Source organism: Pseudophryne corroboree, unplaced genomic scaffold, assembly GCF_028390025.1.
Source record: "Pseudophryne corroboree isolate aPseCor3 unplaced genomic scaffold, aPseCor3.hap2 scaffold_1450, whole genome shotgun sequence".
In the NCBI taxonomy this organism is placed as follows: Eukaryota; Metazoa; Chordata; class Amphibia; order Anura; family Myobatrachidae; genus Pseudophryne; species Pseudophryne corroboree.
This window is the reverse complement of record NW_026968079.1, coordinates 102,593-116,219: the sequence shown is the minus strand read 5'-3', so window position 1 is coordinate 116,219 and position 13,627 is coordinate 102,593. Positions and strand designations below refer to the sequence as shown.

Genomic DNA, 13,627 nt, shown 5'->3' with positions numbered 1-13,627 from the left:
ACAACAACAATGTTATCATAATAAATGTCATATTTTAGCTTCTGTGGTCATTTTTTGCAAGCTAAACACTGCAAGACTGTTTTACAGTCGAAGCAAGGATAAAATATCAATTCTAGTGATGAGACACTTGCTGTAATGACTTCCACCCCATATGGAACTTGGACCCCTGTCTTAGGAGGGCAGTGACTTATCCATTATGCCAGTGGTGCTTACTGATGTTCTTATTTAAGACTGTTAGGTTTTTAATAGTCAATTATTTATTTTTGAGGAAAAAGTGAAGCTGTTTACTGTGTTCTTTGCATTAACAAGTCCAGCAATAAATGTGCTGTTACTATCCAGAGCTGTCAGTATGGATTATCATGCTATATTGCAGAAAATCAATTTGATGCAACTGCTTTACCAACAGTATGTTAATCTTTTCCATTGCTGTTTTGTTGGCTGACTGAAGGAAGATATGCAGTGCATTTGAACCAAAGCAGATGTGTGCTGACAACTTAAATGCACAATCATGTTTGTGTTTTTTCTTTCTTTCTTCCATCCTTTGTAATATCATATTAAATATTAAGGTAGCAGTTTATAATCAATGACTAATGACATAAGAAAAGGAAAAAAAAACAGTATACAAAGATGCTCCAGGTGAGGCTTGAACTCACAACCTCGGCATTGCTCAACAGATACTGTCTTATAAGTTCCACACGCTGACCAATTGCGCCACTGGAGCACTTTGCAGCATTAATTGGTTATGCTAGATGTGGATTTTATTCAATACAATCAGTACAGTCATAAGAATTGAAAAAGAAAATAATTTTTGGTGATGAATGATGATCAACAAAGAAACATGCATGCCAGATGGCACTTGAATAAGCTGTCCACGGTGATAGAAAAGGTTTAAAAAACAACAACAACAACAACAACAATGTTATCATAATTAATGACATATTTTAGCTTCTGTGGTCATTTTTTACAAGCTAAACACTGCAAGACTGTTTTACAGTTGAAGCAAGGATAAAATATCAACTCAAGTGATAAGACAATTGCTGTAATGACTTCCAACTCAGACAGGACTTAAACCCACAACCACTGGCTTAGGAGAACAGTGCCTTATCCATTATGCCAGTGGTGCTTACTGATGTCCTTATGTAAGACTGATAGGTTTTTAATAGTCAATTATTTATTTTTGAAAAAAAGTGAAGCTGTTTACTGTGTTCTTTGCATTACCAAGTCCAGCAAGAAATGTGCTGGTACTATCCAGAGCTGTCAGTATGGATTATCATGCTATATTGCAGAAAATCAATTTGATGCAACTGCTTTCCCAACAGTATGTTAATCTTTTCCATTGCTGTTTTGTTGGCTGACTGAAGGAAGATATGCAGTGCATTTGAACCAAAGCAGATGTTAAATATTAATTTAATCAATGACTAATGACATAAGAAAAGGTAAAAAAAAAATGGATAGAAAGATGCTCCAGGTGAGGCTTGAACTCACAACCTCAGCATTGCTCAACAGATACTGTCTTATAAGTACCGCGTGCTGACCAATTGCGCCACTAGAGCACTTTGCAGTGTTAATTGGTTATGCTAGATGTGGATTTTATTCAATACAATCAGTACAGTCATAAGAATTGAAAAAGAAAATCATTTTTGGTGATGAATGATGAGCAACAAAGGAACATGCATGCCAGATGGCACTTGAATAAGCTGTCCATGGTGATAGAAAAGGTTTAAAAAACAACAACAACAATGTTATCATAATTAATGTCATATTTTAGCTTCTGTGGTCATTTTTTACAAGCTAAACACTGCAAGACTGTTTTACAGTTAAAGCAAGGATAAAATATCAACTCTAGTGATGAGACATTTGCTGTAATGACTTCCAACTCAGACGGGACTTAAACCCACAACCACTGGCTTAGGAGAACAGTGCCTTATCCATTATGCCAGTGGTGCTTACTGATGTCCTTATTTAAGACTGATAGGTTTTTAATAGTCAATTATTTATTTTTGAAAAAAAGTGAAGCTGTTTACTGTGTTCTTTGCATTACCAAGTCCAGCAAGAAATGTGCTGGTACTATCCAGAGCTGTCAGTATGGATTATCATGCTATATTGCAGAAAATCAATTTGATGCAACTGCTTTACCAATAGTATGTTAATCTTTTCCATTGCTGTTTTGTTGGCTGACTGAAGGAAGATATGCAGTGCATTTGAACCAAAGCAGATGTTAAATATTAATTTAATCAATGACTAATGACATAAGAAAAGGAAAAAAAACAGGATAAAAAGATGCTCCAGGTGAGGCTTGAACTCACAACCTCTGCATTGCTCAACAGACACTGTCTTATAAGAACCGCGCGCTGACCAATTGCGCCACTGGAACACTTTGCAGCATTAATTGGTTATGCTAGATGTGGTTTTTATTCAATACAATCAGTACAGTCATAAGAATTGAAAAAGAAAATCATTTTTGGTGATGAATGATGAGCAACAAAGGAACATGCATGCCAGATGGCACTTGAATAAGCTGTCCATGGTGATAGAAAAGGTTTAAAAAACAACAACAATGTTATCATAATTAATGTCATATTTTAGCTTCTGTGGTCATTTTTTACAAGCTAAACACTGCAAGACTGTTTTACAGTAGAAGCAAGGATAAAATATCAACTCTAGTGATGAGTCACTTGCTGTAATGACTTCCAACTCAGACAGGACTTAAACCCACAACCACTGGCTTAGGAGAACAGTGCCTTATCCATTATGCCAGTGGTGCTTACTGATGTCCTTATGTAAGACTGATAGGTTTTTAATAGTCAATTATTTATTTTTGAAAAAAAGTGAAGCTGTTTACTGTGTTCTTTGCATTACCAAGTCCAGCAAGAAATGTGCTGGTACTATCCAGAGCTGTCAGTATGGATTATTATGCTATATTGCAGAAAATCAATTTGATGCAACTGCTTTCCCAACAGTATGTTAATCTTTTCCATTGCTGTTTTGTTGGCTGACTGAAGGAAGATATGCAGTGCATTTGAACCAAAGCAGATGTTAAATATTAATTTAATCAATGACTAATGACATAAGAAAAGGTAAAAAAAAAATGGATAGAAAGATGCTCCAGGTGAGGCTTGAACTCACAACCTCTGCATTGCTCAACAGATACTGTCTTATAAGTACCGCGTGCTGACCAATTGCGCCACTAGAGCACTTTGCAGCGTTAATTGGTTATGCTAGATGTGGATTTTATTCAATACAATCAGTACAGTCATAAGAATTGAAAAAGAAAATCATTTTTGGTGATGAATGATGAGCAACAAAGGAACATGCATGCCAGATGGCACTTGAATAAGCTGTCCATGGTGATAGAAAAGGTTTAAAAAACAACAACAACAATGTTATCATAATTAATGTCATATTTTAGCTTCTGTGGTCATTTTTTACAAGCTAAACACTGCAAGACTGTTTTACAGTTGAAGCAAGGATACAATATCAACTCTAGTGATGAGACACTTGCTGTAATTACTTTCACCCCATATGGGACTTGGACCCCCTGGCTTAGGAGGGCAGTGAATTATCCATTATGCCAGTGGTGCTTACTAATGTTCTTATTTAAGACTGTTAGGTTTTTAATAGTCAATTATTTATTTTTGAGGAAAAAGTGAAGCTGTTTACTGTGTTCTTTGCATTACCAAGTCCAGCAAGAAATGTGCTGGTACTATCCAGAGCTGTCAGTCTGGATTATCATGCTATATAGCAGAAAATCAATTTGATGCAACTGCTTTACCAACAGTATGTTAATCTTTTCCATTGCTGTTTTGTTGGCTGACTGAAGGAAGATATGCAGTGCATTTGAACCAAAGCAGATATGTGCTGACAACTTAAATGCACAATCATGTTTGTGTTTTTTCTTTCTTTCTTCCATCCTTTGTAATATCATATTAAATATTAAGGTAGCAGTTTATAATCAATGACTAATGACATAAGAAAAGGAAAAAAAACAGTATACAAAGATGCTCCAGGTGAGGCTTGAACTCACAACCTCAGCATTGCTCAACAGATACTGTCTTATAAGTACCACACGCTGACCAATTGCACCACTGGAGCACTTTGCAGAACTGTTTGGTTATGCTAGATGTGGATTTTATTCAATACAATCAGTACAGTCATAAGAATTGAAAAAGAAAATCATTTTTGGTGATGAATGATGAGCAACAAAGGAACATGCATGCCAGATGGCACTTGAATAAGCTGTCCACGGTGATAAAAAAGGTTTAAAAAACAGCAATGTTATCATAATTAATGTCATATTTTAGCTTCTGTGGTCATTTTTTACAAGCTAAACACTGCAAGACTGTTTTACAGTTAAAGCAAGGATAAAATATCAACTCTAGTGATGAGACACTTGCTGTAATGACTTCCAACTCAGACGGGACTTAAACCCACAACCACTGGCTTAGGAGAACAGTGCCTTATCCATTATGCCAGTGGTGCTTACTGATGTCCTTATTTAAGACTGATAGGTTTTTAATAGTCAATTATTTATTTTTGAAAAAAAGTGAAGCTGTTTACTGTGTTCTTTGCATTACCAAGTCCAGCAAGAAATGTGCTGGTACTATCCAGAGCTGTCAGTATGGATTATCATGCTATATTGCAGAAAATCAATTTGATGCAACTGCTTTACCAATAGTATGTTAATCTTTTCCATTGCTGTTTTGTTGGCTGACTGAAGGAAGATATGCAGTGCATTTGAACCAAAGCAGATGTTAAATATTAATTTAATCAATGACTAATGACATAAGAAAAGGAAAAAAAACAGGATAAAAAGATGCTCCAGGTGAGGCTTGAACTCACAACCTCTGCATTGCTCAACAGACACTGTCTTATAAGAACCGCGCGCTGACCAATTACGCCACTGGAACACTTTGCAGCATTAATTGGTTATGCTAGATGTGGTTTTTATTCAATACAATCAGTACAGTCATAAGAATTGAAAAAGAAAATCATTTTTGGTGATGAATGATGAGCAACAAAGGAACATGCATGCCAGATGGCACTTGAATAAGCTGTCCACGGTGATAGAAAAGGTTTTAAAAACAACAACAACAATGTTATCATAATTAATGTCATATTTTAGCTTCTGTGGTCATTTTTTACAAGCTAAACACTGCAAGACTGTTTTACAGTTGAAGCAAGGATAAAATATCAACTCTAGTGATGAGACACTTGCTGTAATGACTTCCAACTCAGGCGGGACTTAAACCCACAACCACTGTCTTAGGAGAACAGTGCCTTATCCATTATGCCAGTGGTGCTTACTGATGTTCTTATTTAAGACTGTTAGGTTTTTAATAGTCAATTATTTATTTTTGAAAAAAAGTGAAGCTGTTTACTGTGTTCTTTGCATTACCAAGTCCAGCAAGAAATGTGCTGGTACTATCCAGAGCTGTCAGTATGGATTATCATGCTATATAGCAGAAAATCAATTTGATGCAACTGCTTTACCAACAGTATGTTAATCTTTTCCATTGCTGTTTTGTTGGCTGACTGAAGGAAGATATGCAGTGCATTTGAACCAAAGCAGATGTGTGCTGACAACTTAAATGCACAATCATGTTTGTGTTTTTTCTTTCTTTCTTCCATCCTTTGTAATATCATATTAAATATTAAGGTAGCAGTTTATAATCAATGACTAATGACATAAGAAAAGGAAAAAGAACAGTATACAAAGATGCTCCAGGTGAAGCTTGAACTCACAACCTCAGCATTGCTCAACAGATACTGTCTTATAAGTACCGCGCACCGACCAATTGCGCCACTGTAGCACTTTGCAGCATTGTTTGGTTATGCTAGATGTGGATTTTATTCAATACAATCAGTACAGTCATAAGAATTGAAAAAGAAAATCATTTTTGGTGATGACTGATGAGCAACAAAGGAACATGCATGCCAGATGGCACTTGAATAAGCTGTCCACGGTGATAAAAAAGGTTTAAAAAACAACAATGTTATCATAATTAATGTCATATTTTAGCTTCTGTGGTCATTTTTTACAAGCTAAACACTGCAAGACTGTTTTACAGTTGAAGCAAGGATAAAATATCAACTCTAGTGATGAGACACTTGCTGTAATGACTTCCAACTCAGACGGGACTTAAACCCACAACCACTGGCTTAGGAGAACAGTGCCTTATCCATTATGCCAGTGGTGCTTACTGATGTCCTTATTTAAGACTGATAGGTTTTTAATAGTCAATTATTTATTTTTTTTAAAAATATGAAGCTTTTTACTGTGTTCTTTGCATTACCAAGTCCAGCAAGAAATGTGCTGGTATTATCCAGAGCTGTCAGTATGGATTATCATGCTATATTGCAGAAAATCAATTTGATGCAACTGCTTTACCAACAGTATGTTAATCTTTTCCATTGCTGTTTTGTTGGCTGACTGAAGGAAGATATGCAGTGCATTTAAACCAAAGCAGATGTGTGCTGACAACTTAAATGCACTATCATGTTTGTGTTTTTTCTTTCTTTCTTCCATCCTTTGTAATATCATATTAAATATTAAGGTAGCAGTTTATAATCAATGACTAATGACATAAGAAAAGGAAAAAAACAGTATACAAAGAAGCTCCAGGTGAGGCTCGAACTCACAACCTCAGCATTGCTCAACAGATACTGTCTTATAAGTACCACGCGCTGACCAATTGCACCACTGGAGCACTTTGCAGCATTGTCTGGTTATGCTAGATGTGGATTTTATTTAATACAATCAGTACAGTCATAAGAATTGAAAAAAAAAATCAGTTTTGGTGATGAATGATGAGCAACAAAGGAACATGCATGCCAGATGGCACTTGAATAAGCTGTCCACTGTGATAGAAAAGGTTTAAAAAACAACAACAACAATTTTATCATAATTAATGTCATATTTTAGCTTCTGTGGTCACTTTTTACAAGCTAAACACTGCAATACTGTTTTACAGTTGAAGCAAGGATAAAATATCAACTCTAGTGATGAGACACTTGCTGTAATGACTTCCAACTCAGATGGGACTTAAACCCACAACCACTGGCTTAGGAGAACAGTGCCTTATCCATTATTCCAGTGGTGCTTACTGATGTCCTTATTTAAGACTGTTAGGTTTTTAATAGTCAATTATTTATTTTTTTAAAAAAGTGAAGCTGTTTACTGTGTTCTTTGCATTACCAAGTCCAGCAAGAAATGTGCTGGTACTATCCAGAGCTGTCAGTATGGATTATCATGCTATATTGCAGAAAATCAATTTGATGCAACTGCTTTACCAACAGTATGTTAATCTTTTCCATTGCTGTTTTGTTGGCTGACTGAAGGAAGATATGCAGTGCATTTGAACCAAAGCAGATGTGTGCTGACAACTTAAATGCACAATCATGTTTGTGTTTTTTCTTTCTTTCTTCCATCCTTTGTAATATCATATTAAATATTAAGGCTACAAGTTTATAATCAATGACTAATGACATAAGAAAAGGAAAAAAATTAGTATACAAAGATACTCCAGGTGAGGCTTGAACTCACAACCTCGGCATTGCTCAACAGATACTGTCTTATAAGTACCGCGCGCTGACCAATTGCGCCACTGGAGCGCTTTGCAACATTGATTGGTTATGCTAGATGTGGATTTTATTCAATGCAATCAGTACAGTCATAAGAATTGAAAAAGAAAATCATTTTTGGTGATAAATGATGAGCAACAAAGGAACATGCATGCCAGATGGTACTTAAATAAGATGTCCACGGTGATAGAAAATGTTTAAAAAAAACAACAACAATGTTATCATAATAAATGTCATATTTTAGCTTCTGTGGTCATTTTTTGCAAGCTAAACACTGCAAGACTGTTTTACAGTCGAAGCAAGGATAAAATATCAATTCTAGTGATGAGACACTTGCTGTAATGACTTCCACCCCATATGGAACTTGGACCCCTGTCTTAGGAGTACAGTGAATTATCCATTATGCCAATGGTGCTTACTGATGTCCTTATTTAAGACTGATAGGTTTTTAATAGTCAATTATTTATTTTTGAAAAAAAGTGAAGCTGTTTACTGTGTTCTTTGCATTACCAAGTCCAGCAAGAAATGTGCTATTACTATCCAGAGCTGTCAGTATGGATTATCATGCTATATTGCAGAAAATCAATTTGATGCAACTGCTTTACCAACAGTATGTTAATCTTTTCCATTGCTGTTTTGTTGGCTGACTGAAGGAAGATATGCAGTGCATTTGAACCAAAGCAGATGTGTGCTGACAACTTAAATGCACAATCATGTTTGTGTTTTTTCTTTCTTTCTTCTATCCTTTGTAATATCATATTAAATATTAAGGTAGCAGTTTATAATCAATGACTAATGACATAAAAAAAGGAAAAAAAAAACTATTCAAAGCTGCTCTAGGTGAGGCTTGAACTCACAACCTCAGCATTGCTCAACAGATACTGTCTTATAAGTACCGTGCGCTGACCAATTGCGCCACTGGAGCACTTTGCAGCATTAATTGGTTATGCTAGATGTGGATTTTATTCAATACAATCAGTACAGTCATAAGAATTGAAAAAGAAAATAATTTTTGGTGATAAATGATGAGCAACAAAGGAACATGCATGCCAGATGGCACTTGAATAAGCTGTCCACTGTGATAGAAAAGGTTTAAAAGACAACAACAACAACAATGTTATCATAATTAATGTCATATTTTAGCTTCTGTGGTCATTTTTTACAAGCTAAACACTGCAAGACTGTTTTACAGTTGAAGCAAGGATAAAATATCAACTCAAGTGATGAGACACTTGCTGTAATGACTTCCAACTCAGACAGGACTTAAACCAACAACCACTGGCTTAGGATAACAGTGCCTTATCCATTATGCCAGTGGTGCTTACTGATGTCCTTATTTAAGACTGTTAGGTTTATAATAGTCAATTATTTATTTTTGAGGAAAATGTGAAGCTGTTTACTGTGTTCTTTGCATTACCAAGTCCAGCAAGAAATGTGCTGGTACTATCCAGAGCTGTCAGTATGGATTATCATGCTATATTGCAGAAAATCAATTTGATGCAACTGCTTTACCAACAGTATGTTATTCTTTTCCATTGCTGTTTTGTTGGCTGACTGAAGGAAGATATGCAGTGCATTTGAACCAAAGCAGATGTGTGCTGACAACTTAAATGCACAATCATGTTTGTGTGTTTTCTTTCTTTCTTCCATCCTTTGTAATATCATATTAAATATTAAGGCTACCAGTTTATAATCAATGACTAATGACATAAGAAACGGAAAAAAAACAGTATACAAAGATGCTCCAGGTGAGGCTTAAAATCACAACCTCGGCATTGCTCAACAGATACTGTCTTATAAGTACCGCGCGCTGACCAATTGCGCCACTGGAGCGCTTTGCAACATTGATTGGTTATGCTAGATGTGGATTTTATTCAATGCAATCAGTACAGTCATAAGAATTGAAAAAGAAAATCATTTTTGGTGATGAATGATGAGCAACAAAGGAACATGCATGCCAGATGGCACTTGAATAAGCTGTCCACTGTGATAGAAAAGGTTTAAAAAAACAACAACAACAATGTTATCATAATAAATGTCATATTTTAGCTTCTGTGGTCATTTTTTGCAAGCTAAACTCTGCAAGACTGTTTTACAGTTGAAGCAAGGATAAAATATCAACTCTAGTGATGAGACACTTGCTGTAATGACTTCCACCCCATATGGAACTTGGACCCCCTGTCTTAGGAGGGCAGTGACTTATCCATTATGCCAGTGGTGCTTACTGATGTTCTTATTTAAGACTGTTAGGTTTTTAATAGTCAATTATTTATTTTTGAGGAAAAAGTGAAGCTGTTTACTGTGTTCTTTGCATTACCAAGTCCAGCAAGAAATGTGCTGGTTCTATCCAGAGCTGTCAGTATGGATTATCATGCTATATTGCAGAAAATCAATTTGATGCAACTGCTTTACCAACAGTATGTTAATCTTTTCCATTGCTGTTTTGTTGGCTGACTGAAGGAAGATATGCAGTGCATTTGAACCAAAGCAGATGTGTGCTGACAAGTTAAATGCACAATCATGTTTGTGTTTTTTCTTTCTTTCTTCCATCCTTTGTAATATCATATTAAATATTAAGGTAGCAGTTTATAATCAATGACTAATGACATAAGAAAAGGAAAAAAACAGTATACAAAGATGCTCCAGGTGAGGCTTGAACTCACAACCTCGGCATTGCTCAACAGATACTGTCTTATAAGTACCGCGCGCTGACCACTTGCGCCACTGGAGCACATTGCAGCATTCATTGGTTATGCTAGATGTGGATTTTATTCAATACAATCAGTACAGTCTTAAGAATTGAAAAAGAAAATCATTTTTGGTGATGAATGATGAGCAACAAAGGAACATGCATGCCAGATTGCATTTGAATAAGCTGTCCACTGTGATAGAAAAGGTTTAAAAAGCAACAACAACAACAATGTTATCATAATTCATGTCATATTTTAGCTTCTGTGGTCATTTTTTACAAGCTAAACACTGCAAGACTGTTTTACAGTTGAAGCAAGGATAAAATATCAACTCTAGTGATGAGACACTTGCTGTAATGACTTCCAACTCAGACGGGACTTAAACCCACAACCACTGGCTTAGGAGAACAGTGCCTTATTTATTATGCCAGTGTTGCTTACTGATGTCCTTATTTAAGACTGATAGGTTTTTAATAGTCAATTATTTATTTTTGAAAAAAAGTGAAGCTGTTTACTGTGTTCTTTGCATTACAAGTCCAGCAAGAAATGTGCTGGTACTATCCAGAGCTGTCAGTATGGATTATCATGCTATATTGCAGAAAATCAATTTGATGCAACTGCTTTACCAACAGTATGTTAATCTTTTCCATTGCTGTTTTGTTGGCTGACTGAAGGAAGATATGCAGTGCATTTGAACCAAAGCAGATGTGTGCTGACAAGTTAAATGCACAATCATGTTTGTGTTTTTTCTTTCTTTCTTCCATCCTTTGTAATATCATATTAAATATTAAGGTAGCAGTTTATAATCAATGACTAATGACATAAGATAAGGAAAAAAAAACAGTATACAAAGATGCTCCAGGTGAGGCTTGAACTCACAACCTTGGCATTGCTCAACAGATACTGTCTTATAAGTTTCGCGCGCTGACCAATTGCGCCACTGGAGCACTTTGCAGCATTGATTGGTTATGCTAGATGTGGATTTTATTCAATACAATCAGTACATTCATAAGAATTGAAAAAGAAAATAATTTTTGGTGATGAATGATGAGCAACAAAGGAACACGCATGCCAGATGGCACTTGAATTAGCTGTCCACGGTGATAGAAAAGGTTTAAAAAACAACAACAAAAATGTTATCATAATAAATGTCATATTTTAGCTTCTGTGGTCATTTTTTACAAGCTAAACAATGCAAGACTGTTTTACAGTTGAAGCAAGGATAAAATATCAACTCTAGTGATGAGACACTTGCTGTAATGACTTCCAACTCAGACGGGACTTAAACCCACAACCACTGGCTTAGGAGAACAGTGCCTTATCCATTATGCCAGTGGTGCTTACTGATGTCCTTATTTAAGACTGATAGGTTTTTAATAGTCAATTATTTATTTTTGAAAAAAAGTGAAGCTGTTTACTGTGTTCTTTGCATTACCAAGTCCAGCAAGAAATGTGCTGGTACTATCCAGAGCTGTCAGTATGGATTATCATGCTATATTGCAGAAAATCAATTTGATGCAACTGCTTTACCAACAGTATGTTAATCTTTTCCATTGCTGTTTTGTTGGCTGACTGAAGGAAGATATGCAGTGCATTTGAACCAAAGCAGATGTGTGCTGACAACTTAAATGCACAATCATGTTTGTGTTTTTTCTTTCTTTCTTCCATCCTTTGTAATATCATATTAAATATTAAGGAAGCAGTTTATAATCAATGACTAATGACATAAAAAAAGGAAAAAAAAGCATTATACAAAGCTGCTCCAGGTGAGGCTTGAACTCACAACCTCGGCATTGCTCAACAGATACTGTCTTATAAGTACCGCGCGCTGACCAATTGCGCCACTGGAGCACTTTGCAGCGTTAATTGGTTATGCTAGATGTGGATTTTATTCAATACAATCAGTACAGTCATAAGAATTGAAAAAGAAAATAATTTTTGGTGATGAATGATGAGCAACAAAGGAACATGCATGCCAGATGGCACTTGAATAAGCTGTCCACAGTGATAGAAAAGGTTTAAAAAACAACAACAACAATGTTATCATAATTAATGTCATATTTTAGCTTCTGTGGTCATTTTTTTACAAGCTAAACACTGCAAGACTGTTTTACAGTTGAAGCAAGGATAAAATATCAACTCTAGTGATGAGACACTTGCTGTAATGACTTCCAACTCAGACGGGACTTAAACCCACAACCACTGGCTTAGGAGAACAGTGCCTTATCCATTATGCCAGTGGTGCTTACTGAAGTCCTTATTTAAGACTGATAGGGTTTTAATAGTCAATTATTTATTTTTGAAAAAAAGTGAAGCTGTTTACTGTGTTCTTTGCATTACCAAGTCCAGCAAGAAATGTGCTGGTACTATCCAGAGCTGTCAGTATGGATTATCATGCTATATTGCAGAAAATCAATTTGATGCAACTGCTTTACCAACAGTATGTTATTCTTTTCCATTGCTGTTTTGTTGGCTGACTGAAGGAAGATATGCAGTGCATTTGAACCAAAGCAGATGTGTGCTGACAACTTAAATGCACAATCATGTTTGTGTGTTTTCTTTCTTTCTTCCATCCTTTGTAATATCATATTAAATATTAAGGCTACCAGTTTATAATCAATGACTAATGACATAAGAAAAGGAAAAAAAAACAGTATTCAAAGATGCTCCAGGTGAGGCTTGAACTCACAACCTCGGCATTGCTCAACAGATACTGTTTTATAAGTACCGCGTGCTGACCAATTGCGCCACTGGAGCGCTTTGCAACATTTATTGGTTATGCTAGATGTGGATTTTATTCAATGCAATCAGTACAGTCATAAGAATTGAAAAAGAGAATCATTTTTGGTGATGAATGATGAGCAACAAAGGAACATGCATGCCAGATGGTACTTAAATAAGCTGTCCACGGTGATAGAAAATGTTTAAAAAAAACAACAACAATGTTATCATAATAAATGTCATATTTTAGCTTCCGTGGTCATTTTTTGCAAGCTAAACACTGCAAGACTGTTTTACAGTCGAAGTAAGGATAAAATATCAACTCTAGTGATGAGACACTTGCTGTAATGACTTCCACCCCATATGGAACTTGGACCCCCTGTCTTAGGAGGGCAGTGACTTATCCATTATGCCAGTGGTGCTTACTGATGTTCTTATTTAAGACTATTAGGTTTTTAATAGTCAATTATTTATTTTTGAGGAAAAAGTGAAGCTGTTTACTGTGTTCTTTGCATTACCAAGTCCAGCAAGAAATATGTTGGTACTATCCAGAGCTGTCAGTATGGATTATCATGCTATATTGCAGAAAATCACTTTGATGCAACTGCTTTACCAACAGTATGTTAATCTTTTCC

General features: G+C 35.7%; 4 non-coding genes across 4 annotated transcripts; all 4 read right to left on the bottom strand.

Moving 5' to 3' along the window:
• Nucleotides 1-7,518: 7,518 nt before the first annotated feature.
• Nucleotides 7,519-7,611, bottom strand: TRNAI-UAU (transfer RNA isoleucine (anticodon UAU)). Its single transcript is given in 2 exon segments — nt 7,519-7,554; nt 7,574-7,611. It is a non-coding gene; the product is annotated as a tRNA-Ile (tRNA).
• A 2,608-nt stretch (nt 7,612-10,219) lies between these two features.
• On the bottom strand, nt 10,220-10,312 carry TRNAI-UAU (transfer RNA isoleucine (anticodon UAU)). The gene is given in 2 exon segments: nt 10,220-10,255; nt 10,275-10,312. It is a non-coding gene; the product is annotated as a tRNA-Ile (tRNA).
• Nucleotides 10,313-12,029: 1,717 nt separating this feature from the next.
• Nucleotides 12,030-12,122, bottom strand: TRNAI-UAU (transfer RNA isoleucine (anticodon UAU)). Its single transcript is given in 2 exon segments — nt 12,030-12,065; nt 12,085-12,122. It is a non-coding gene; the product is annotated as a tRNA-Ile (tRNA).
• Nucleotides 12,123-12,935: 813 nt separating this feature from the next.
• Nucleotides 12,936-13,028, bottom strand: TRNAI-UAU (transfer RNA isoleucine (anticodon UAU)). The gene is given in 2 exon segments: nt 12,936-12,971; nt 12,991-13,028. It is a non-coding gene; the product is annotated as a tRNA-Ile (tRNA).
• Between the last annotated feature and the right edge of the window lie 599 nt (nt 13,029-13,627).